Genomic DNA, 25,948 nt, shown 5'->3' on the forward strand with positions numbered 1-25,948 from the left:
GCAGAGGAGGATTAGGAAGCCAAAAATCTAGGATACAGATTCTGACCTACCATTGAGTTAGTAATTATTCATTGAATGCCAGCTTTGTGCTCAGTATTGTTATGGACTTTGAATGTGATGTGACATGTGTCTTCAAGAAGTTTACTTTCCAACATAGAGGAAAACATAGCTAACTTGAAGGCCACTCAGTGGTGAAGTGGTTAGAGGAGGATTTGATCCGTGGTCTCTATTTGGATAAATGTTGCAAAAAAGGGTTAACACTGTAGGTATGAAAAATAACATGAATGACAACATGGCGACAAATTAATCTTATATTATGTGTTTCTGCATTTATGGGACTAACCTAACTCATTTGTTGACCTTTTTAGCTTAGTTTTGAGTAAGATCAATTTAGATATGAAGGATGGATTTTGAGAGGTTGAGTTGAAACAAATTAAATGGCGAGTCCTCCCTCTCCCCAATTCATAGGTAGAATGAATTGGAGGGGGAAGAGACTTGCAAATGTGAAGACAGTTGGAAGTATCATGTTGTAGTCCTGGAATAAGGTGAAAAAAGTATCCAAAAATAACTTTTCCTGTCCTTTTGTGAGAGTAAACATCTGTAAAACCACTGTCCATTGGAAGAGTGCTCTCTCAAAATATTTGTTTTTTCAAAAGAATTTCGAGTTTCAAACTGAAACTTTAAAACAGTCAATAGCATGTGACAAAATGTTTTATGACGGTTTGCCAGTGAATAATACTGAATAAAACCAGTATATAAATTTTGTATGTTTATGGTAAACAATGCTAAGTGTATTGAATTTCTGATCTTTCCTGGATCTGTGAGCCCAGAATTCTGTCTGTAGCAAATAGTGAAAATATAAAAATAGCTGTGGGCTTTTGTATCCTATTAAGCAGCAAATGAGAAATGAAGACTTTAAAGCATATTTATTTTATAATCTTAAGTGTAAAAATCAGTGGGGCAAAGATCAGGTTCGGGTATCAGGGCACAGAATAGTGGGTTTATTCCATTTTAATCTGTGCCTACTATTCTGTTGTTGATTAAGAGCATGCCAGTCCACAAACTATGGTGTGTGGTTTACAGTCCTAACCTAAGTTTTAGGAGCTACTGGTTCCTGAAGCTTAATATTTTCCACCTAATTCATTGGCATTTTGCCGTGATCTCTTTGCATTCTCATGTACTTATACCTCTAGTTTTACTTATCTTTTTTTTGTTTGGTGAGGAAGATTGGCCCTGAGCTAACATCCATTGCCAATCTTCCTCTTTTTGCTGAAGAAGATTAGCCCTGAGCTAACATCTGTGTCCATCTTCCTCTGTTTTGTACATGGGTTGCTGCCACAGCATGGCTTGATGAGCGGTACATAGGTCTGCGCCTGGGATCTGGAACTGCAAACCCAGGGCCGCTGAAGGGGAGTGCACAAACTTAACCACTATGCCACCAGGCCAGCCCCTAGTTTTACTTATCTTGATTTATGTGTGATTTATCGTTCACTTAGCTAACTAGTCCATAAAACTTGGGATTATCTTTGATTTCTTCCTGTTCTTGGCCTTTGTTAATCAACAAATGTATATTTTACTTCTGAAATGTTTCTTCTTTGTTGAGCCTTTAGGATGTTTATTTGTTCACTGAGTCACTCTTTCATTTATTCTGACACATTTATTGAGCACCTAATATGTGGTAGGCATTGTACAAGGTGCTAGGGATAGAGAGGTAAATAAGACAGATCAATTTCCTGCCCTTACAGAGTTTATAATCCAAGCTTTCATCGTTTCCCTGGTACCCCTTGGAGTTGTGATAGCCATTCTTATTTTTTCTGGTTATAAATATAATACATACTTACTTTAAGAAGTACAAGGGGGCCGGCCCTGTGGCTTAGCGGTTAAGTGCACGCGCTCCGCTACTGGTGGCCCGGGTTCAGATCCCGGGCGCGCACTGACACACCGCTTGTCCGGCCATGCTGAGGCCGCGTCCCACATAGAGCAACTAGAAGGATGTGCAGCTATGACATACAACTAGCTACTGGGGCTTTGGGGAAAAAAAGGAGGAGGATTGGCAATAGATGTTAGCTCAGAGCCGGTCTTCCTCAGCAAAAAAAGAGGAGGATTAGCATGGATGTTAGCTCAGGGCTGATCTTCCTCACACACACAAAAAAAGTACAAGGATTATAGAAATATATAACACTGAAAGTGGGAGGTTCTCTATATTCTCATCTACCAGAGATACCACTGATAAAATTTAATATCATTTCTCTAGATTTTTTTTTAAGCGTATAGCCAAAACTTTCTAACACATCTCTTTGCCTTTACGACCTTTCCTACGTATGTATTACAAACGTTACCGGAGATATCTTGTTAAAAAACAGAGTTGATGGGGCCAGCCTGGTGGCATAGTGGTTAAGTTTGTGCGCTCTGCTTCAGCGGCCCTGGGTTTGTGGGTTTGGATCCCAGGCACGGACCTACACCACTCATTCATCAAGCTATGCTGTAGCGGTGACCCACATACAAAATAGAGGAAGATTGGCACGATGTTAGCTCAGGGCCAATCTTCCTCACCAAAAAACAAAACAAAACAAAAACACGGAGCTGATTGTTAGTCCTTAGCTCAAAAACCTCTCTGTTTTTCTGTCATTCACAGAATGAAGTCTAAACACCTTAGCACGGTGATTACAACCTATTAAGATTTGGTCCCCATTTACCTTTCTTGTTTCTCCAGAAACTTTCCCAGAAGTGGCCCTTCTTACAAGTGGAAATAAAAGATCTCAAGTATGCTGCATTAGTGTCCTCAGTGTAACAAATAATACTCCAAATAGGGGAGACAGGTTGATATAAGTACAGTAATAGTTTATTCAACTTTCTTCTGTGTGTGTGCCCTGTCCCATTCACCTTGTTACTGCCGAAGAAAAAAATTACAGGAGTGTTCTTAAAAATTAATGCAGAAAAGTATAAAGAAGTTGAAACAATCTGAAATTCCATCTCACAGGGATGATTACCATAAAAGTTTTTGTAAATATCCTTCCATACTTGTCTCTTTGAAAATATATACACATCTAGGTAGATGAATATGACATAATTTTACATAAATAGGATAATATTGTAATGCTGTTTTTCTTTTGCTTCAGACATAGGTTTTGGACATTTTTATGTCAATAAGAGATCAGTGTTCAAGTATTTTAAGAATAAAGGGACACCTGAGCTTTCTAGAGCAAATATTATTCCTTGGGAGAGTATGAAGCTGGTCTGACTTCCCTGATCTTCAGATTTAAGTAGATGTTGCTCCCGTCGGCTTCCACAGCACCCTGGGTGTCCCATCATGGCCATAATTTACTCCATTCTATTGTTTGTCTACCTACCTAAACCGAAGTCCTTTGTACCTATCTCTTTGTATTCCTTGGGCCTAGTATAGTGCCTGACACCTAGGCGTTTCAATGTTTGCTGAATGGGTAAATGACTGAATGAATGTCTTTGGTGAAATATAATGGTTTGCCATGAAGAACTTGCTGCATATAGTCTTTAAAACCATTCGTCTCTGTTCGTCTTGATTATTTATTCACCAAATAACCTTTTGGTATTAATTCAGTTTATCAAGGGGGTTTTACTGCTGAGAAAAGAAAGTACTGACTGTAAGCTGGTTGACAGTTATAATTCTGATTATAAATTAATTAAAATATTCGTGCTCTGGGATAGATGGGTACGAGAATTTAGATAATATGAACCATTTTTTCCCCAGAGTTTAATTATCATTTTAGATAAGGTAGTGTCCAGCTTCTATTTGGGCAGAGGTGTAGGTGTGGTGTGGTGAATAGAAGGCTGGATTCAACTTTGACTCTGCCACTTACTAGCTGAGAGATCTTAAGCAAGTCCTATAACCATTTTGGGATTAAGTTTCTTTATTTATTAAGTGAATAATTGGCTGCTCAGATCTGGTCCATCTCTAAAATTGTGTGACTGTAAAATAAGAACCATACTTTATCTCAGTCCATTGAGGCCTAACCTGTATACGCCTCACTTGCTCACTCTAGACGTGTAAATGGCCAAAAGTTAAGGGGAGGGAGTGTAGTGGCTTAGAACTCCCATAGAAAAACTGCAGAATGAAGCAAGAGGTAGCACTGTGATAGTTTTTAGAGGGAATGTGAACCTGAGAACTTCTTTTGCATTCTTTGCATTATTTCACAACCAGTTCTAGATAAAAACAATTTTCTCTTTTGAGAATAAGAATATGGAGTTTGGAGATGGAGAGGATGTTGATTTGATTCCTTGGTTTTCTAGCCTTATTCTGGGTGACTTGCTGAACTAGGATTGGTTCTGCCCTTTCCTTATTCTCTTTTCTCACTCTCAGTACAAGAATCTCAACGTTCAGTCTCATTGTCTGTGAGGCACAAAGGTTAGATCAATGATAGAACAGAGTTGGGAGACCTGTTTTTCGTCTTGATTTTGAGATACCAAAGCAAATTGCTTTACTTCTCCATGCTTGATTTTTTTTTACTAAAAGAAGACAAAATCTGACTTTATATCATATGCTTTGGGATAATGAAGTTATTCTTTGGAATACTTTTTAATTTCATTTTTAAAAATCGAGGTATAATTTCTGGTAAACATACAAATCTAAGATGTATATATAACTAAATAAATTTTTACATATGCATACAGCTGTATATGTATAATTATAACCACCAGTCAGATCAAGATAGAGAACATTTTCCTCCCCCCCGAAAGTTCCTTTATGCCTCTTTCCAGTCAATGACCTCTTTTTGAACACTTTGAGTGCTTTATTATTCATATTAAGAAGCCAATGAAAATAAACCTTGACATCTTTTATATTTCATCAGTAATTTGCATCTTGAACACTATAATAAAGTCTGATCTGTAGAGAGATCTAAAAGGTCTTTTGCCTTTTAGAAATAGATAAGGCATTATTGTGTTAAAATGCTTTTCTAATAAAATCCTAATCCAGTGCGGAGAGGGAGTAGTTCTGCGTTGATAAAATGGCACTGTTGTTTACCAGCATTTTCTTTTCTGTGTAGACTTTTTTCCTGAAAGTTTTTTGGTTGTCTGAAAGTAAATTTATTTGGAAAGTTGTACTTAAGTAGGAAAAGGAAAGTTGTTTGGCCAAATGAATGATGAGCTTGTTCCAGGTCTGCAAGTTCTATTCTTCCTTCTACCTGTGCCATTGTGTAACCTTGTGAACAAAGCCTAACCTCATTTTTTACATATAATATTTATTCAACACTTTTTTGTCTGAGGCACTGTGTGTGAATCTAAAGTTCTGTGGTGCAACTTTAGCCTACCTCATACTTCAGCTATTTATTATGTGATCTTGTTTACTAATTTATATATCTATATATTTTTTATTTTAAAAGTTTTAGATTTACGGAAACGTTAAGCAAAGATAATATAGAGAGTTCTTGTATACCATGCACCCATTTTCCCTGTTGTTAACATCTTGTTTTGTTTGTTTTATTGAGATATATTTCACATACCTTAAAATTCACCCATTTAAAGTGTACATTTCAGTGGTTTTTAGTATATTTGCAGTTGGACAACCATCACCACAATCTAATTCCAGAATATTTTTGTCACCCCAAAAAGAAACTCTGTACCCATTTAGCAGTCTTTCCCCATTTCAGACCCTGGCCATAGCCCTAGGTAACCACTAATGTACTTTCTGTCGCTATGGATTTGCCTATTCTGGACATATCATATAAATGAATTTATACAATGTGTGGTCTTTTGTGACTGGCTTCTTTCACTTAGCATGTTTTCAAGGCTTATCCATCTGTTGCATGTATCAATTCTTTTTTGATTGCCAAATAATGTTCCATTGTATGCCTCTCCCACTTCTCTCAAAGCACTAAGAGAATGTCATGTAGGTCAAAGTCCCATAATAAACGCATTTGGTTTATTTTTCCCCCTTATTTGACTACATATAAAAACAAAGATAGTTGGAAAAGCATGTTTGTTCAAATCCTAGGTAGTCTACATATTTTTTGGTTAGTGGAGTAAAGTTTTTTTTTTAGCGCTTTCCTTGTTTTCTTTGTTTAGAAAAGTAACAGATTGGTTATTGAAAATACAAAAAAGGCTTAGATAAATATAAATCAGCAAGTTATAATTTTTATGATAATTTTCAGTGATAACCATTGTTATAATTTTGACATGTATGTGCACTGTGCTCTGGTGCAAACATACCTATGAATACATATTTATATCCGGAAATAGTGTATATACTGTTTTTTTTACAAGTTTTCCCCCCCACTACACTTAACAATATATTGTGAACAGATTTCCATCCATATAATATTTTGTGGAGTTAAATTTTGACATTGAGGTATAAAACATCTATTTCTATACATGGTTGGTTCTTATTGAGGAGTAGTTGATTACTGAAGGTAGAAGGGTGGAAAACGTTTAAATGTTTTACGTATATGTTTTTTAAATTATTGGGTTTTTTGTTAGATTAAACTAACTAGTGGTAATATTTCCTGCTTTGCTTTATGTCATAAAGTACTGGCTTTGGTGCCCAAAACCAGTTTTTTCAATTGTCATTGGTAATGGATAGATTAAAAATGGTACAATTGCCCTGATGTAGGGAGATAAACTGCCATGTACTTTCATAATCATGGAGTCTGGATTATGGTATTATAGTGATTAGTGGAAAGTTTGAGTCTTTTGGGAAGTTTAACATATTTATTAAGCACCAACTGTGTGTCAGACACTATGAAGGGGGAAAAATTAAATGATAAAAGTCCTAGGTTATGTTCCAGGTGGGGAAGGGGAGGGAGGCAGTGCCAAACTACATTAGAGCAAAGAAGTCAAGAAGTAAATTTCCTAACATGGTAATTTGTTTTTATGATTTGTCTTATACTTAAATTATTTGCATTTCCATGTTTGTTTCATAATGACTTATTTGCTTAAATACGTTTAAGCAATAAAAACGTACCTATATATTTTAAAAAATATTTCTGTAGTGACAAGGAAATATAACTTTGAGACATCGCCTACTTCTCTGTGGGTATTTAAGGCTTGCCAGCCCTGGTGGTTCAGTGGTTAAGATTTGGCGCTCTCACCATAGCAGCCCAGGTTTGTTTTCTGGTTGGGGAACCACACCACCCATCTGTCTGTTGTCATACTGTGGCAGCTGCGTGTTGCTGTGATGCTGAAAGCTCTGCCGCCAGTATTTCAAATACTAGCAGGGTCATCCATGGTGGACAGGTTTCAGCAGACCTGTCCAGACCAATACAGACTAGGAAGAAGGACCTGGCCACCAACTTCCGGAAAAAATTGGCCATGAAGACCCAAAAAATGGCAGTGGAGCATTGTCTGATATGGCACTGGAAGGTGAGAGGATGGTGTAGAAAAGACTAGGCAGGGTTCTCTGCCATACACAGGGTCGCTAGGAGTCAGAATTGACTCGATGGCACTAACAACAACAACAGAAAATTAAGGCTTAAATATAGATATAATAATAGATTGTCTGTGAAAATTTTGCAATGTCTGTGGCAAAATGAAGGAAATTCCACTATGGGCAAGTCAGAATTTCAATAAAAATTTTAAAATCTGGATTACGAGATTGTTTTTGTTCCCTCAGATTATTGCTGTATTTATCAGATTATTTTTCTTACATTATATTATTGCTTTGATAATGTGAGAAGAAATAATGAAATATTTTTTGCAGATATATATATATACATTAAGCATGTGCAAGATAAAGTAAAAAGTCATTAAAGCGATCAGAAAAAATCTTAAATTTGACCTGTGCCTATAAATAAGAAAGTCGGTTCTTTCCAACAGATTTGTTGGAAACTAAGAGGCAGTCAGGCAAAACAGAGGGTAATTTGGGGTTTGTATATTTTAATCCTTTTGTTCTTTTTCTCAGCTCATTGATCTCCACACATGCTTCCAGGTGTTGAAATGTGAGAACGTTAAAAAAAAATTTTGTTTTGATCCTGAGTACTGAAAACATTTTCTTTTTATTAGAGCATATGTAAAAAGAGAGATTACACTACAAAAGATCATTAAGGTCCTGTAATTCTTTGATTTATTCTAATTTTTCAATATGTCTTGAAGCTGTTAAGGGTTTGCTATGATATCGTGGAGGATAGTGTTCAGATTAGCATTGTAAAATTTATCCCCACGTAGAGAGGCAGTTGTAGTAGAGTAGTCCGGAGGTTTAAATTCCAGCTCTTCACTTGCTAACTGTGTGACCATCAGCATGTCATTTAAACCTCATTTTTCTCACCTGTAAAATGTGAAATAACAGCAAGGACCTCACAGGATTGTTGTAAGGATCAAATGAGATAATGTGTTAAGAAGTACTTTGAAACTACAACATGCTATACAAATGTGAGCTGGAGCTTTAAAAGAGGTCTCTAAATCTGTAAAGAACAGTTTCATGTTATTAGCTTTTGTCTTCAACTTACTAATTCTTCCTGCTTCCTATAAATTTGTTTATAATTAAGCTCAATTGGTGATTTCCTTTTCTTACCAGATTGAGCAAAAAACTGTGTGAGTGGCAAGAACCTTCCACATAGAAGTGAAGGTTGTTGTTCCTAGAGTAAGAAATACCTGCTGCAGCATTTTGAGTGGGAACCAAGATGCTGCTGCCACTGCCTATATAGGTGCCTGGCATTTCCTAAAATAAGTTTTTTGTTTTTGTTTTTCAACTAATACTTATGTTGTACTTGCCGCATGCCAGGCTGTGTTCTAAGTGTTTTACATTTAATCTTCACAATGACTCTGTGAGGGTAGCTACTGTTGTAACCCACAAGGAAATTGAAGGTTAGCAAATTACTTGTGGTGGTTGGTGCTGCAATGCTTTGAAACCTTTTCTTTTGGGTAGAGCTCAGGCCTGTTATGGTCGCACTTCACACATTTGCATTCTTACCACATCTTTGCAAAAGATTACTTCTGTTAGCTGTCAGCAGTAAGTTATTGTAAATTTTATCTTTGGTTACCTCTAGAAGGCATGATAAGTTTTGGAATAAGTAAAAGTCCAGGAGTAGTGTTTTGGTCCAACTCTGAGTTAGAAAAATTTGGAACAAATTATAGGTGTTGTTTAGGCCCACTGGTGGTATTTCATAAATCTCCTATTTCATCAATTCTAAGAGGAATGCTTTTTTGCATTTTAATATTTTGAAATTGTGTGCATTTAACATGGTAATATTTCCCCTCAAAAGCTGTCATTCAGGTAAAGATGTGCCTTTTAATCAGTTGATGAGGTGTAGCATCAAGAAAATGCAGTAATATTTAGTGCATTTGACTTTATTTTTTAGCTAACACTCAATATCAGTGTGCCATTCTCGGCCCCTATACTTATTAGACTTCCTGTAAGAATACCTTGATGACTCAGAGACAGAAGTACCTCATCTGCATGTCTTGCCTTACCAGCTGCTGCTAATTTAGTGAATCAGCTAGTTGAGGGGGAAAGTTAGCAGATAGTTTCTCTGCAGACAAGGCCAAAGTTAAAACTCGAAAGTCGAAGGGCAGATAATATTTGTTGAATAAATTCAAAACATTGTTTTATTTTGGGGAACCCGTCTCCACCTCGTCCTTGTCCTTATCCCCTGGCAACCAGTAATCAGTTCTCCATCTCTGTAGTTTTATTTTGAGAATGCTGTATAAATGGAATCATATAGTATATAATCTTTTGAGGTTGGCTTTTTTTTAATTCACTAAGCATAATGCCCTTGAGATCTGTCCAAGTTGTTATGTGTATCAATATCAATACTTCCTTCCTTTCTATTGCTGGCTAGTATTCCATTGTATGGATGTACCAGACTTTGTTTAAATGTTCATCTGTGAGGGACGTTTGCATTGTTTCCAGGTTGGGGTAATATCAGTAATACTGCTATAAACATTCATGTACAAGTTGTATGTGAACATGTGTTTTCATTTCTCTGGGATAAATGCTAAGGAGTACAATTGCTGGGATGGTATCTGCATGTTTAATTTTACAAGAAACTGCCAAACTTTTCCGTAATGGCTGTACCATTTACATGCCTACCAGCAATGTAATGAGACTACTAATAGTTTTTTATTGCTTGTTCATTTTTTTCCTATCATATAAGTTGTGGTAGATGCCAAAAATTTAAGAGAAATTTGTGAGAAAAGTCATAAAATGAAAGGTCTGTGTGTTAATATAGTTATTTTAGCAGAATATACAGTTTCTCTCAGGAGAATAAAATTGTTTGTTTTGGCAGTCCTTGTTGACCTTGTTTGAAAAGATTAATAACTTTGAAGAATAAGGTAGATTTGTTACTAAATTTTCATGCTAAGTCATTTGGCCATTTTGGAATCTGAAACACCAATGTTTCTTTCTCTTTAGCCCTCATAATTTCTCTAGAAATGTTTATCTTTCCCTAAATTGTTAATAATTTCTGCTCCTATAGCCTCTATTTATAATAGGGTATCTTACATTTTTTCATTCTTTTGTCTTTTTATTTTGTCGTGAATTATAATACTCACTGTTTTTATGACTTAGAATTGTTGAAACACCGTTGAGAACTGTTTGCTTACTGTCAAAGTAGGTGATTCCGCTAAGCAACCATATCCATACCCAGGCTTTACTCAGTTGCCGTGAACTAGTGTGGAGTGTTTTTAGGCCAAGGAACCTATCCAAGAATTTTGTGAATAAGGCTGAGAATTGACCTTGCCAGAATTCATGGGGAAAATGTCTTTCTTCTTATTTTGTATGGTGGAAGGGGGTTTTTCATCCAAACATTTCCCTGATTTCTTCTCGTTTTCCCACTGAGCTTTTCTTGTCTTTTTAAAAAATATCTAGAGATTTTAACTTCTTTAAATGTTATTTTTTGGTAGACATTTATTTTCAGTAATTTGTCTTGAGATGAGCTGAGTAAGAGGTTCAGATTTTAAGATAAACCAGGGATTTGTCTTTGCTTTGGGACTTGACAATGAGATGTAACAAAAAGTACTAGTAATTTTGTTGGTAAAACTGTAATCAAAGACATTTAGATTGCTTTAATTTGGAGTATTCAGTGGAGTTTGACTTTTTGGTAGTTTCCTCATGTAAATAGGAAGCCATCAGAAGAAGGCCTATGATGAATAAACTTCATTATCCCTTCTAAAGGGACCTTGCTAAAGGAAATTAAATGGAGTACGGATTGTGATGATCGGGCTTGACCTGGTATTCAACATTTTGTGATTGCTGGCAACTGAACTTTGACTTTGGCAATTTGGACCATGTTTGATGGTTCTTGAGCAAGGTTCATGCATTCGTTCATTCATGCAACACGTTTTTATTGAACCACCCAGGCACTGAGGATATTATGTGGAGCAAAAGTTGATGTCATACCATCCCCCATGGTTCCTGTGGTCTGATGGAGGAGATAGATATTAATATTAAATTAAAAGTTAAATTACAACTGCGGTTGGTGGTATAAGTCATAATATTAGTGAAATTTGACCAGGTTAGAAAGTACTTCCTGAAGAAATGATAATTGTGCTATGATGTGAGGGAAGAGTAGGTGTTAACTTGGGAAAGAGAGGAGGATGGTTGTCCAGGTGGGAAGAACAGCAGGTGCAGAGGCCCTCTGGTAGAAGGGAATATGGTGAAATGAGGGACCTAATTAAGGCTAGTATGGCATGAGAAATGAGAGCTAGAGAGAGAAGAACATGGTTTCAGGTAGAGAGGCCTGCCCTTGCAGGTTTTTATAGGTGATATAAATAAATAACATGTATGGGAGTTGCTTTTCCATAATGGTATGCTTACGGTACTTTTCCTGTCCTTTAGGTTTTTATATGTGTTGGTATATACTACAGTTTTAACTAAAGAGTAGGTATGGGGTAATACTTGCGGAATGAATGAGTAATTTTAATGCTTTCCATTAAAAAGAGCTGCAGAGAGACTGTTCTCCTGCTCATGTTTTCCTTGTATTGGCAAGTAATTAAGGCTGCATTATTAATTCATATTTGCAGTTATAGTATACTCCCCCTACCCAACAATCCCGTCACCTTCCATGAGGCTTCTGTTTTTATTCTGGAGTTTTATAAAATGTTAAGGTAAAAATGGCGTTATTGCTCAGAAGCATGTTATCTAATGGAATCAACATAGAAAGTTAAAAATAGCTTTCTGTATAGTATTGTTTGGCTTTGAGCTATATTGTTCTCTATGCTAGCTGATTTATAATTTGTTGAAAGTAACATCTGAATCTTTCCTTATTCTTTTGATCTTTAAAAAAAATATTGAATTTTTGTTGTATCGTCTTTTATAACTAAGTTGCTTTCATTTCTATTGAGCAGGTGTTTGAAGGGATTTACATGACAATCTTTTTCTATTTACCCTGCTGGAAGTTTGATCCACTCAACTGATAGCTTTATTTTTCTTTCCTTAAAAGCCAGAACTAGGCCTACGGGAAGGAAAGGAACGGAACATATGCTGGAGCCAAAGGCTGGTGCTACATAGGCCTGTGGGGGTGCATATTCAGAAGCTTTGCAGTCGGTTGGCCTGGATCTGTCAAAGTATGTTTGTTTGGCTCCGGCTGTGCAGTGGTTTATTTATATGCTTCTGAGTAGTGATTCTGGGAATGAATGCATTATGAGTATAGTTTGGGAAGTTATTGTATAGTTTGCTTAGGGAGGAAAAAAAACCACCCCTGAGAAACCCCACTGTTGAACAGGTCTTAGTTCACTGGTTTAATTTTCTGTGAATGCTGTCCAGTGATTAAACCTTTGCCTCATCTCAGCAGCAAATGCCAGTATTATGGATGTAGGTTACTTCATGGAAGGGACTTTGTGTGATAGGAAGACAAAATGTGAAATTAAATATCTATATCTTAGCTCTAGCCTGAATAGATATTGTTAACATTAGTGTGTTGGGTATAAAATAAGCTCTCTTTTCTGGTTTCAGGAAAGCATATGGAAAAAAAAAAGGATTCTTTTCTAATTTCTATTGATCCAGTTAGGATATTACAGTGTCTTGCATTTTTAAGGCACTCAAGCATCTGTTTAGTTGAATTGTGGGAAAGGATAGACAAAAGAATAGGACATTCCATATTTGAACAGTGTAAGTAGAAAAACATGAAGAGATGAGGTAGTAGTATCCTTCCACATTTTTTTCTATCAGGATTTAGACTTTGTTACAGATTTTGCATCTATCTTTAAGAAAGAAATGCAGACATTTCAGTAAAGTACTAACAGTTTTCAAATGATACCTAATCTGAATGTTAATTAGAATTTTCAATTTTGCATTAAATGTAATTCTTTCTAATGTATTCATATGTTTATGTGTATGTATATATATATATGTATTAAATATAATTCTTCCTAAATCTTACTCTGTAAAATTTACTTTATGGTCATTATGTGGTGCATATTTAACAGTAGTAAAAAAATAATAGCAGCTAACGCTTATTGAGTGTTTGCTTACTTTGTGCCAGGCACTATATAAAGTGCTTTCCATGCATACATTGTGTCATTTATTCTTTGCAATAACCCTAAGGGATAGGAAATATATATATTTTTGTGTGTAAGGAAGATTGGCCCTGAGCTAACATCTGTCGCCAATCCTCCTCTTTTTGCTGAGGAAGACTGGCCCTGGGCTAACATCCGTGCCCATCTTCTTCCACTTTATATGGGGTGCCGCCACAACATGGCTTGACAAGTGGTGTGTCGGTGCAGGCCCAGGATCCAAACCGCCGCAGCGGAGCATGCGTGCTTAACCGCTACGCCACCAGGCCAGCCCAGCCCCTGGAAATATTTTCATCCATACTATAGAGATCAGGTTAAGTAATTTGCTCAAGGACCCAGGATTAGTAGGCGAGGATCCATAATAGCAGAATGTACTGCATGTTTAAAGTTCTGCTTCATTTAAGAAATGTTGAAAATTTTTGTAGAAAATTTCAGTACATCATTTTGTTTCAGCTTTGAAGGAATTTATATCTTAGAATTGTTGAGAGTCATACAAAATAAATTGTTTAGAGCTACAGAAAATCTTTTTTGTCTTAAGTGGTAATGTTTCATTTGTTCAATATTGAAGAGAATTAAAGGATTATAAGTGTTTCCAGATTAGTAAAGTTTACCTCTTGAATAATTTTCAAAGAAAATAACCATTTTAGAATAGTAATTTTTCTGAAATGTATGTTGCTTTTCAGCCGTGTAAGAAAAAAATTTTTCACCCTCTTAAAGATAGTAGTCTATGTATAATGGAATCTGTTCTTGATAAGTCAGGGCTTTTCATTAGGACCATCAATTAATTTATTATAGTGTAGTACTTTTTTTCTTCTTCCTTGCTCTAAGTTCTCTCATTATTTGTGTACACTGTTTCTTATAATCCTCCCTTTATTTAAATAATTAAACTTGTCAGAATTATATGTAAATCAAGAGTTAAATAGGCTTCACCTGTAAAGAAGCATGCAGTCCACCAGATTCTGAAAAAAACAGATAGTATTATTACAGCTACCATTAATTAGGTACTTCCTAAATGGCAGACGTGATTTTTTTTTTTTTTTTAAAGATTTTATTTATTTATTTTTTTTACCCCCAAAGCCACAGTAGATAGTTGTATGTCATAGCTGCACATCCTTCTAGTTGCTGTATGTGGGACGCAGCCTCACCATGGCCGGAGAAGCGGTGCGTCGGTGCGCGCCCGGGATCCGAACCCGGGCCGCCAGCAGCGGAGCGCACACACTTAACCGCTAAGCCATGGGGCCGGCCCAGACGTGATTTTCATATATTATTTCTTTTAATCCTTACAACAACCATATGAGACAGATATTGTTATCCTGTTATAGAAAGTGAGACTGAGGCTTAGAAAACCAAGACTGTTTTTACTAATAATTATTGAAACTGTTGAGCTGTTGAAATTTAGGACTGTTTGATTCTAAGGCCTAGATTCTTATCTACTGTTCTGTACTGCTTGCATTTTTTTTGTCCTGTTTGTTTCACAGCTCCTGGCTCAGTGTTGAGTATGTAGGTGTTCAAACTAATGTTTGTTTATCACCTTATTAAAATTTATTTTTTTTTACAATTTTAATGAAGTTTAATTAACATGCAATAACTTGCACATATTTAAAGTGTTCAATTTAATGAGTTTTGACATGAGTATACACTTTTGAAACCATTACCATAATCAAAATAAACATTTTCATCACCCCCAAGAATTTCCTCGTGTCCCTTATAACCCTTGCAATCTATTCTTTCCCTCAGTTCCATCTACAGGCAACCACTGTAAGTTGTAATTTATATGCATATACATATATACATATATATGTATATGTATCTTATATAAGTAATTTTATATAAATGGAATCATAAAGCTTGTATTCTTTTGTGCTTGGCTTCTTTCAGCATAATGCTTTTGAAGTTTATCCATGTTATTGCATATATTGATCTTCTTTTTTTCCTTTTTATTGCTGAGCAGTGTTCTATTGTATGGATTTGTTTATCCATTCACCTGCTAATGGACATTTGGGGTATTTCTAGTTTTGGGGCTATCACAAATAAAGCTGCTATAAACATCTATATATGAGTCTGTGTGTGGATGTATATTTTCATTTCTCTTGGGTAAAACCCTAGGAATGGAGTGAATGGGTCATATGGTGAGTGTTTGTTCAATTTTTTAAGAAACTGCCATAGAAGTTTCCTATTGCTGTAACAAATGACCACAAACTTAGTGGCTTAAAACAACACAACATTTATTATACATTTCTGGGGGTCAGAAGTCTGAAACGGGTCTCCCTAGGCTAAAATCACGATGTTGGCAAGGCGGTATTCCTTCTGGAGACTCTAGGGGAGAATCCCATTTCCTTGCGTGTTCCGTCTTCTAGAAAGGCTGCCCATACTCCTTGGTTCATGACCCCCTTCCATCTTCAAAGCCGTAATCACGTCACACCGATCTCTGCTTCTGTTGTCCCATCTCCTCTGACTCTCTTGCCTCCCTCTTTTACTTGTTAGGGACCCTTGTGGTTACATTGACACCATCTAGATAATGCAGGATAATCTCCCAGTCTCAAAATCCTTGACTTAATCACATCTGCCAAGTCCCTTTTGTCATGTAAGGTAATATATTCACAGGATGGAAACATGGGGGTGGGGGAGCATTATTCTGCCTACCCCACTGCCATACCTTTTAACAAAGTGGTTGTATCATTTTGCGTTCCCACTAGCAATGTCTGAGAGCTCCACTTGTTTCACATGCTCTCCAATACTTAGTTTGAGCAGTTTTTTAAATCAATTACTTTTTTAATTAAAAGAATTTCAACTTTCATTTTGAAATTCAGATTTCCAAAAATATTGCAAAACAAAGAATTCCCCAAATTCTTTACCCAGGTTCCCAAAAGTTTACATTTTATTAATCAAAGTACAATTTTCAAAATTAGGAAATGAACATCGATACAGTACTGTTATCTAACCTATAGATCTTAGTCAAATTTTGCCAATTATCTCACTTTTTTTTCCTGATCCAAGATCCAGTGCAGAGTCACATGTGCATTTAGTTGTCATGTCTTCTTATAGTCTCCTTTAATCTGAGACAGTTCCTCACTCTTTGTCTTTCATGAGTTAGACCAGTGGTTCTTAAACTGGTGTTAGGCTACCTTTATACTCAGATTATTGAGGACCCCAAAAATCTTTCGTTTATTTGGGTTATATTTATCATATTAGCAATTAAAACATTTAAAAAATATATTTAGGGGGGCCGGCCTGGTGGCGTAGTGGTTAAGTTCGCGCATTCTGCTTCAGTGGCCCGGGGTTCGCTGGGTCCGATCCTGGGCATGGACCTACTCACTGCTTATCAAGCCATGCTGAGGTGACGTCCCACATAGAAGAGCTACAACTCTACAACTATGATACACAACTGTGTCCTGGTGCTCTGGGGAGAAAAAAAGAAAAAAGAGAAAGATTTGCAACAGATGTTAGCGCAGGGCCAATCTTCCTCAAAAAAAAAGGGAATATTAAAAAACTTTAAAAAATATATTTAATTCATTAAAAAAACCCCATTACATGTTAACATAAATAACACAACTACATTTTCTAAAACAATATTTAATGAGTGGGATTATTATACATTTTTGTAAATCTCCTTAATGTCTGGCTTAATAGAAGACAGCTAGATTCTTATATCCCATTAGCCTCAAGAGCAATGACAGGGCCGGCCCCGTGGCTTACCGGTTAAGTGCGCGCGCTCCGCTGCTGGTGGCCCGGGTTCGGATCCCAGGCGCACACCGACGCACCGCTTCTCCGGCCATGCTGAGGCCGCGTCCCACATACAGCAACTAGAAGGATGTGCAGCTATAACATACAACTATCTACTGGGGCTTTGGGGGAAAAATAAAGTTATTAAAAAAAAAAAAGAGCAATGACAATATCACGTCATGTTACCCTCTTGAGAGAGTGAAAGTGAAAAACTCTTAGTATTTTAGCAAAAAATGCCTTAATATTATCATGAAAGATTATATTTAAAAAGTACCAAATGGTGTACAGTAAAATACCTCCCTCCCACCGTAGTTTTGCACCCTAGAAACAACCAATATTACCAGGTTTTTATAAACCCGTTCAAAGATATTTAATGCATGTATACACTAAGTTTGTATATATATCTTCTCTCTCTCCTTCCCCACGTTTTACACAAAAGGCAGCATACTATACAGAATGTTCTACTTTTTGCCTCTTTGGTGATACGTTGGAGATCATTCCAAATAAGTCCTTAAAGAGATTACTTGTTCTTTATAATGACTGTATTAATTGTATAATCAACCATATCCCCATTATTGGACATTTGTATAGTTTCTTTTTTTTTGTGACAAATATGGCTGCCATAAATAATCTTGGACTTGTTCTGGGACGAAAAGTAAGATATTTTCAGTCTTGATAAGATATTGCCAAATTACCATCCATAGAATTTGTGCTATTTTATATTTCCATCAGCAGTGTATGAGAGCTCTGTTTCTCATATCTTCACCAAAAGAATGTTACCAAACTTTTTCTTCCCAATTTGGGTGAAAATGATATTTCAATGTAGTTTTAATTTGCACTTTTCTTATGAGTGGGGTTAAGCATTTTTTCATGCACTTAGGGCCATTTATATTTCATTATTGATAAACTGCATTTTCTTTGTATATTTCTGTTGAGTAGTTGGACTTTTTCTTACTGACTTGTAGCTTTTTCTCCATTAGGGAAGTTAGCTCTTTGTAAAATTAATTGCAAATATTTCTTCCCAATTTGTCTTTTGACTTTTGCTTATGGTGATTTTTGTCATGATACATGCATGTGCGTCTGCATGCACACCCACTATATATATATATATATATATATATATATATATATATATATATATATATATATATATATATATATATATATATATATATATATATATATATATATATAATATTTTAAATTTTATATAATCTAATTTGTTAATCTGTTCCTTTTTTTATGACTTTTGAAGTCTTTGTCACAGTTAAAAAGGCCTTCCTCACTTTGTGATAATAAAGTAATTTTATTATACTTCTAAGTTATTTTCCTACCACATTTAAATGTTGGATTGATTTATAATTTATCCTTATGTAAGATGTAAGATATGGATTGAGCTTTATTTTTCTAGATAGTTACGTGGGTGTTCCCAGCTCTATTAATTACTTTTCCCCAGTGTTATGAGATGCCACATTTATCATATTAAATTCCCATATGTGTTGGGTATAGTTTTGAATTTTAAATGTTGTTCTATTGGTTTGTCGTTCTAATTATGTACTAGTACCACACTGTTTTTTTGAGACTTTATAATAGCTTTTTTTTTATGATTTTATTTATTTATTTTTCCCCCAAAGCCCCAGCAGATAGTTGTATGTCATAGCTACACATCCCTCTAGCTGCTGTATGTGGGACGCGGCCCCAGCATGTCCGGAGAAGCAGTGCGTCGGCGCTCGCCCGGGATCCGAACCCCGGGCCGCCAGCAGCAGAGCGCGCACACTTAACCGCTAAGCCCCGGGGCTGGCCCTATAATAGCTTTCAATATCTGGTACCACTAGGTTCTCCCTCAATCTCTCTATTTTCTTTTTGGTTATTTTCACTTTGGGTGTGTCTGTATGGAATCAGCATGTCTAGTGAAAACTTCTTCTCAAATATGCATTTTGTCTTTATCTTAGAGGACTCCTCTTTCTGTTTTTGCTTTCAGATATTGGACTTTGTGAAAGAACTTGTTCCTGAGTTGATTAAATCTCTGTCACTGTTAACTGCACACTATATGGTAGTATGGGCTTTGCATCCGGTGCCATAAGTATATACTTTCACACAGTGTATTTGAAAAGATCTAATTGTGCATATTGAATTTTAGATTGAATGTTTTGTTGAGCTCCGGTAGCCTTGTTTTTAATTCCTTCTTTTTGCTTATAAAAATCTACATAGTCAAAGACTATCCTGGTATTCTTGCTGTTCCTTGAAGACAAGCCCTCCTCCTTTCTCAGGGCATTTGTATTTGCAAATACCTCTGCCTGATCTCAATTTATTGCGTATTTTTAATGTGAGGCAGTAAGTACAATGCTTCTTACACCTAATGGCCATGTTTGTTTTTTTGATTTACAAGGTATGATGTAGTTTATAATGGAAAGAGAATGGGATTGAGAGTCAAAAGACTGGGGTTTTTTAGTTTTTGGGTTTTTTTTTTTAAACTTTTTAATTTATTTTTATTGTGGTAAAATAAACATAACATAAAATTTACCATCTTAACCATTTTTAAGTTCAGTGGTATTAAGTACGTTCATATCATTGTGATCATTACCACTGTCCATCTCCAAGCACTCTTTTCATCTTGCAAAACTGAAACTATACCTATTAAACAATAACTCCTCGCTTCCCCCTCCCCCTAACACCTGGTAATCACCATTCTACTTTCTGTCTCTATGATTTTGACTACTTTAGGTACCTCATATAAGTGGAATCCTACAGTATTTGTCTTTGTGATTGGCTTATTTCACTTAGCATAATGTCCTCAAAGTTCATCCATGTTGTAGTATGTGTCAGAATTTCCTTCCTTTTTAAGGCCAAATAATATTCCATCATATGTATTGTTGACCTTAAAAATAAAACAACCAGTTATTTTACCCGCAGAACAAGTTTATTTGGGAATAGCCAAAGAATTGCAATTTGGGATGTGCGTGCTGTGGGGGTCAATAGGCAAATCCAGCAAGCAAAGGAGAAGAATGTTTTTTTTTTTTTTTTTTTTTTAATTGATGTTTTAATGGTTTCTAACATTGTGAAATTTTGGGTTGTACATTTTTGTTTGTCCATCACCATATATATGACTCCCTTCACCCCTTGTGCCCACCCCCCACCCCCACTGCCCCTGGTAACCACAGTCCAGTTTTCTCTGTCCATGTGTTGGTTTATATTCCACATATTAGTGAGATCATACAGTGTTTGTCTTTCTCTTTCTGGCTTATTTCACTTAACATAATACGCTCCAGACCCATCCATGTTGTTGCAAATGGGACGATTTTGTCTTTTTTTATGGCTGAGTAGTAGTCCGTTGTATATATATACCACATTTTCTTAATCCAGTCGTCAGTCGAGGGACACTTAGGTTGCTTCCACTTCTTGGCTCTAGTGAATAATGCTGCAATGAACATAGGGGTGCATAAGCCTCTTTGGATTGTTGATTTGAGGTGCGTTGGATAGATTCCCAGTAGTGGGATGGCTGGATCATAGGGCATCTCTATTTTTAATTCTTTGAGGAATCTCCATACCGTTTTCCATAGAGGCTGCACCAATTTGCATTCCCACCAGCTGTGTATGAGGGTTCCTGTTTCTCCACATCCTCTCCAACATTTGTTGTTTTTTGTCTTGGTGATTATAGCCATTCTAACAGGCGTGAGGTGGTATCTTAGTGTTGTTTTGATTTGCATTTCCCTGATGATTAGTGATGTTGAGCATCTTTTCATGTGCCTATTGGCCATCTGTATATCTTCCTTGGAGAAGTATCTGTTCATTTCCTCTGCCCATTTTTTGATCGGGTTGTTTGTGTTTTTGTTGTTCAATTGTGTGAGTTCTTCATATATTATGGAGATCAACCCCTTGTCAGATGTATGTTTTGCAAATATTCTCTCCCAGCTGGTTGGTTGTCTGTTCATCTTGATTCTGGTTTCATTTGTCTTATAAAAGCTCTTTAATCTGATAAAGTCCCACTTGTTTATTTTTTCTTTAGTTTCCCTAGTCTGGGTAGGCATGTCATCTGAAAAGATTCCTTTAAAACCAATGTCAAATAGTGTGTTGCCTATATTTTCTTCTATGAGTTTTATAGTTTCAGGTCTCACCTTCAGGTCTCTGATCCATTTTCAGTTAATTTTTGTGAATGGCGATAGCAGATGGTCCACTTTCATTCTTTTGCATGTGGCTGTCCAGTTTTCCCAACACCATTTATTGAAGAGACTTTCCTTTCTCCATTGCATGTTCTTAGCACCTTTGTCGAAAATTAGCTGTCCGTATATGTGTGGTTTTATTTCTGGGCTTTCAATTCTGTTCCATTGATCTGTGTGTCTGTTTTTGTACCAGTACCATGCTGTTTTGATTACTATTGCTTTGTAGTATGTTTTGAAGTCAGGGATTGTGATGCCTCCTGCTTTGTTCTTTTTCTTTAGGATTTCTTTAGCTATTCGGGGTCTTTTGTTGCCCCATATAAATTTTAGTATTCTTTTTTCTATTTCTGTGAAGAATGTCATTGGGATTCTGATTGGGATTGCATTGAATCTGTAGATTGCTTTAGGTAATATAGACATTGTAACTATGTTTATTCTTCCAATCCACGTGCATGGGATATCTTTCCATTTCTTTATGTCATCTTGGATTTCTTTCAATAATGTCTTGTAGTTCTCATTGTATAGGTCCTTCACCTCCTTGGTAAGATTTATTCCTAGGTATTTTATTCTTTTGGATGCAATTGTAAATGGTATTATCTTTTTGAGCTCTCTTTCTGTTAGTTCATTATTAGCATATAGAAATGCAACTGATTTTTGTAGATTGATTTTGTACCCTGCAACTTTGCTGTAGTTGTTGATTGTTTCTAATAGTTTTCCAACAGATTCTTTAGGGTTTTCTATATATACAATCATGTCATCTGCAAATAGTGAGAGTTTCACTTCTTCGTTACCTATTTGGATTCCTTTTATTCCTTTTTCTTGCCTAATTGCTCTGGCCAAAACCTCCAGTACTATGTTGAACAGGAGTGGTGAGAGTGGGCAGCCCTGCCTCGTTCCTGTTCTCAGAGGAATGGCTTTCAGTCTTTCCCCATTGAGTATGATGTTGGCTGTGGGTTTGTCATATATGGCCTTTATTATGTTGAGGTACTTTCCTTCTATTCCCATTTTATTGAGAGTTTTTATCATAAATGGATGTTGTATCTTGTCAGATGCCTTCTCTGCGTCTATTGAGATGATCATGTGGTTTTTATTCTTTGTTTTGTTGATGTGATGTATCACGTTGATTGATTTGCGGATGTTGAACCATCCCTGCGTCCCTGGTATAAATCCCACTTGATCATGGTGTATGATCTTTTTAATGTATTGTTGTATTCGGTTTGCCAATATTTTGTTGAGGATTTTTGCATCAGTGTTCATCAGCGATATTGGCCTGTAATTTTCTTTCTTTGTATTGTCTTTGTCTGGTTTTGGTATCAGGGTGATGTTGGCCTCATAGAATGATTTAGGAAGTGTTCCATCTTCCTCTGTTTTTTGGAATAGTTTGAGGAGGATGGGTATTAAATCTTCTTTGAATGTTTGGTAAAATTCACTGGAGAAGCCATCTGGTCCTGGACTTTTATTTTTTGGGAGGTTTTTGATTACTCTTTCAATCTCTTTACTTGTGATTGGTCTATTCAGATTCTCCATTTCTTCTTGGTTCAATTTTGGGAGGTTGTATAAGTCTAAGAATTTATCCATTTCTTCTAGATTGTCCAATTTGTTGGCATATAATTTCTCATAGTATTCTCTTATAATCCTCTGTATTTCCGTGGTATCTGTTGTAATTTCTCCTCTTTCATTTCTAATTTTATTTACTTGAGCCTTTTCTCTTTTTATCTTAGTAAGCCTGGCTAAGGGTTTGTCTATTTTGTTTATCTTCTCGAAGAACCAACTCTTTGTTTCATTAATCCTTTCTACTGTTTTTTTGGTCTCAATATCATTTATTTCTGCTCTGATTTTTATTATTTCTCTCCTTCTGCTGGCTTTGGGTTTTGTTTGTTCTTCTTTTTCTAGTTCTGTTAGGTGTAATTTAAGGTTGCCTATTAGGGCTTTTTCTTGTTTGTTAAGGTGGGCTTGTATCGCTATGAGTTTCCCTCTCAGGACCGCTTTTGCTGCATCCCATATGGTTTGATATGGTATGTTATCATTTTCGTTTGTTTCCAGATAGTTTTTGATTTCTCCTTTAATTTCATCAGTGATCCATTGGTTGTTCAGTAGCATGTTGTTTAATCTCCACATTTTTGTCACTTTCCCAGTTTTTTTTTCCTGGTTCATTTCCAGTTTCATAGCCTTATGGTCTGAAAAGATGCTTGTTATGATTTCAATCTTCTTAAATTTATTGAGGCTTGCTTTGTTTCCCAACATATGGTCTATCCTAGAGAATGTTCCATGTGCGCTTGAGAAGAATGTGTAGTCAGCTGTTTTTGTGTGGAGTGCTCTGTATATGTCTACTAGGTCCATCTCGTCCAGTTTTTCATTTAAGTCTACTATTTCTTTATTAACTTTTTGTCTGGATGATCTATCCTTTGCTGTAAGTGGGGTGTTAAGATCCCCTACTATTATTGTGTTGTTGTTGATTTCTCCTTTTAGGTTTGTTAATAGTTGCTTTATGTACATTGGTGCTCCTATGTTGGGTGCATATATATTTATAAGTGATATGTCTTCTTGATGGAGTGTCCCTTTTATCATTATATATTTCCCTTCTTTGTCTTTCTTAACCTGTTTTATCTTGAAGTCTACTTTGTCTGATATGAGTATGGCAACACCTGCTTTCTTTTGTTTGCCATTAGCTTGGAGTATTGTCTTCCATCCTTTCACTCTGAGCCTGTGCTTGTCTTTAGTGCTAAGATGTGTTTCCTGAAGGCAGCATATTGTTGGGTCTTGCTTTTTAATCCATCCTGCCACTCTGTATCTTTTGATTGGAGAATTCAATCCATTTACATTTAGGGTAATTATTGAAATATGAGGGCTTAATGTTGCTGTTTTGTCACTTATTTTCTGGTTCTTTTGCATTTCCTTTGTTTCTTGTCCCATTTGTTTTGGACTGCCAATTCAGTTTGGTTGTTCTGTCTTATGATTCTTCTAGTTTTCTCTTTGTTTATCATATGTGGTTTTGCTTTGATTATTTGTTTAGTGGTTACCTTGAGGTTTGGGCAAAAAATCTTGTGTATGAGATAGTCCATGATCTGATAGCCTCCTATTTCCTTATACTAAGTCAATTCAGTCACTTTCCTCTTCTCCTTCTAAGTTGCTCTTGTTATACCTTATTCTATCTTGTGTTGTGGCTGTGTGTTTACAGTGATGAGGTTGAATTTATTTTTGGTGAATTTCTTCCTTTGATCTTTGAGTTTAGTATTTAAGTGGTTGCTAACCTATTCCGGTAAAGATCTACTATTTCTCTGATTTTGTCTACCTACTTTTCTCCTTCCTCCAAGCTTTGTGTTCCCTTTCTCTTCTTTTTTTCAGGCCTGAGGGCCTTCTTGAGTATTTCTTGTAGTGGGGGTCTCGTGGCCATGAACTCCCTTAGCTTTTGTTTATCTGGGAGAGTTACTATTTCTCCATCATATTTGAAGGATATTTTTGCTGGATAGAGTATTCTTGGCTGAAAGTTTTTGTCTTTCAGTATTTTGAATATATCATTCCAGTGTCTTCTAGCCTGAAAAGTTTCTTTTTTTTTTTTTTTTTTTTTAAAGATTTTATTTATTCAGTTTTTTCCCCCCAAAGCCCCAGTAGATAGTTGTATGTCATAGGTTCACATCCTTCTAGTTGCTGTACGTGGGACTCGGCCTCACGTTGGACGGAGAAGTGGTGTCTCGGGGCGCTCCCGGGATCCGAACCCGGGCCGCCAGCATCAGAGCACGCGCACTTAACCGCTAAGCCACGGAGCCGGCCCAAGCCTGAAAAGTTTCTGTTGAGAAATCCGCTGAGAGCCTGATGGGAGTTCCTTTGTACGTTATTTTTTGTTTTTGTCTAGCTGCCCTTAATATTGTTTCTTTGTCGTTGACCCTGGCTAGCCTTACCACTAGGTGTCGTGGTGAAGGCCTTTGTCTGTTAATATATATAGGTGTCCTGTTGGCTTCGCTTACTGGTATTTCCTGCTCCTTCCCCAGATTTGGGAAATTCTCAGCTATTATTTCCTTGAATAGGCTCTCTGTTCCTCTTTCCCTCTCCTCTCCCTCAGGAATACCTATAATTCTTATGTTACATTTTCTAATAGAGTCAGATATTTCTCGGAGTCTTTCTTCATTTCTTTTTAGTCTTAGTTCTCTCTCTTCTTCCATCTGGAGTATATCTGTATTCCTATCCTCTAAAGTACTAATTCTTTCCTCCATATTGTCAGCTCTGTTCTTTAAAGATTCCAGATTCTCCTTTATCTCCTCCATTGTGTTCTTCATCTCCATCAGCACTGATTGGTTTTTCTTTATGATTTCAATCTCTTTTGTGAAGAAACTCCTAATCTCATTGAATTGTTTGTCTGTGTTGTCTCGTATTTCGTTGAGTGTTTTTATGATAGCTATTTTGAAATCTCTGTCATTTAGTTTATGGATTTCTGTGTCTTCGGGGTTGATTTCTGGGTGCTTGTCATTTTGTTTCTGGTCTGGTGATTTCATATATTTTTGCATTGTGGTTCCTGTGTTGGTTTTGTTTTTCCTCATCCTGGAAGTCTCTGGTTGCAATTTCCACCTGCCGCCACTGTCTGGTGGTAAAGGGCTGTGTAGTCTAAGCCCCCTGCACTCTGCCCCGGTTTTTCTGCTGCGATCCGCAGTTTT

General features: G+C 36.3%; 1 protein-coding gene across 1 annotated transcript in view; it reads left to right on the forward strand.

Annotated features, from left to right (window-relative positions):
- TMCC1 (transmembrane and coiled-coil domain family 1) overlaps window positions 1-25,948 on the forward strand; it is a 258,047-nt gene that overhangs the window by 31,340 nt on the left and 200,759 nt on the right. The gene's annotated exons all lie outside the window — the stretch shown is intronic.

Source organism: Ceratotherium simum, chromosome 5, assembly GCF_057802395.1.
Source record: "Ceratotherium simum simum isolate JZ-2026a chromosome 5, ASM5780239v1, whole genome shotgun sequence".
Classification (NCBI taxonomy): Eukaryota; Metazoa; Chordata; class Mammalia; order Perissodactyla; family Rhinocerotidae; genus Ceratotherium; species Ceratotherium simum.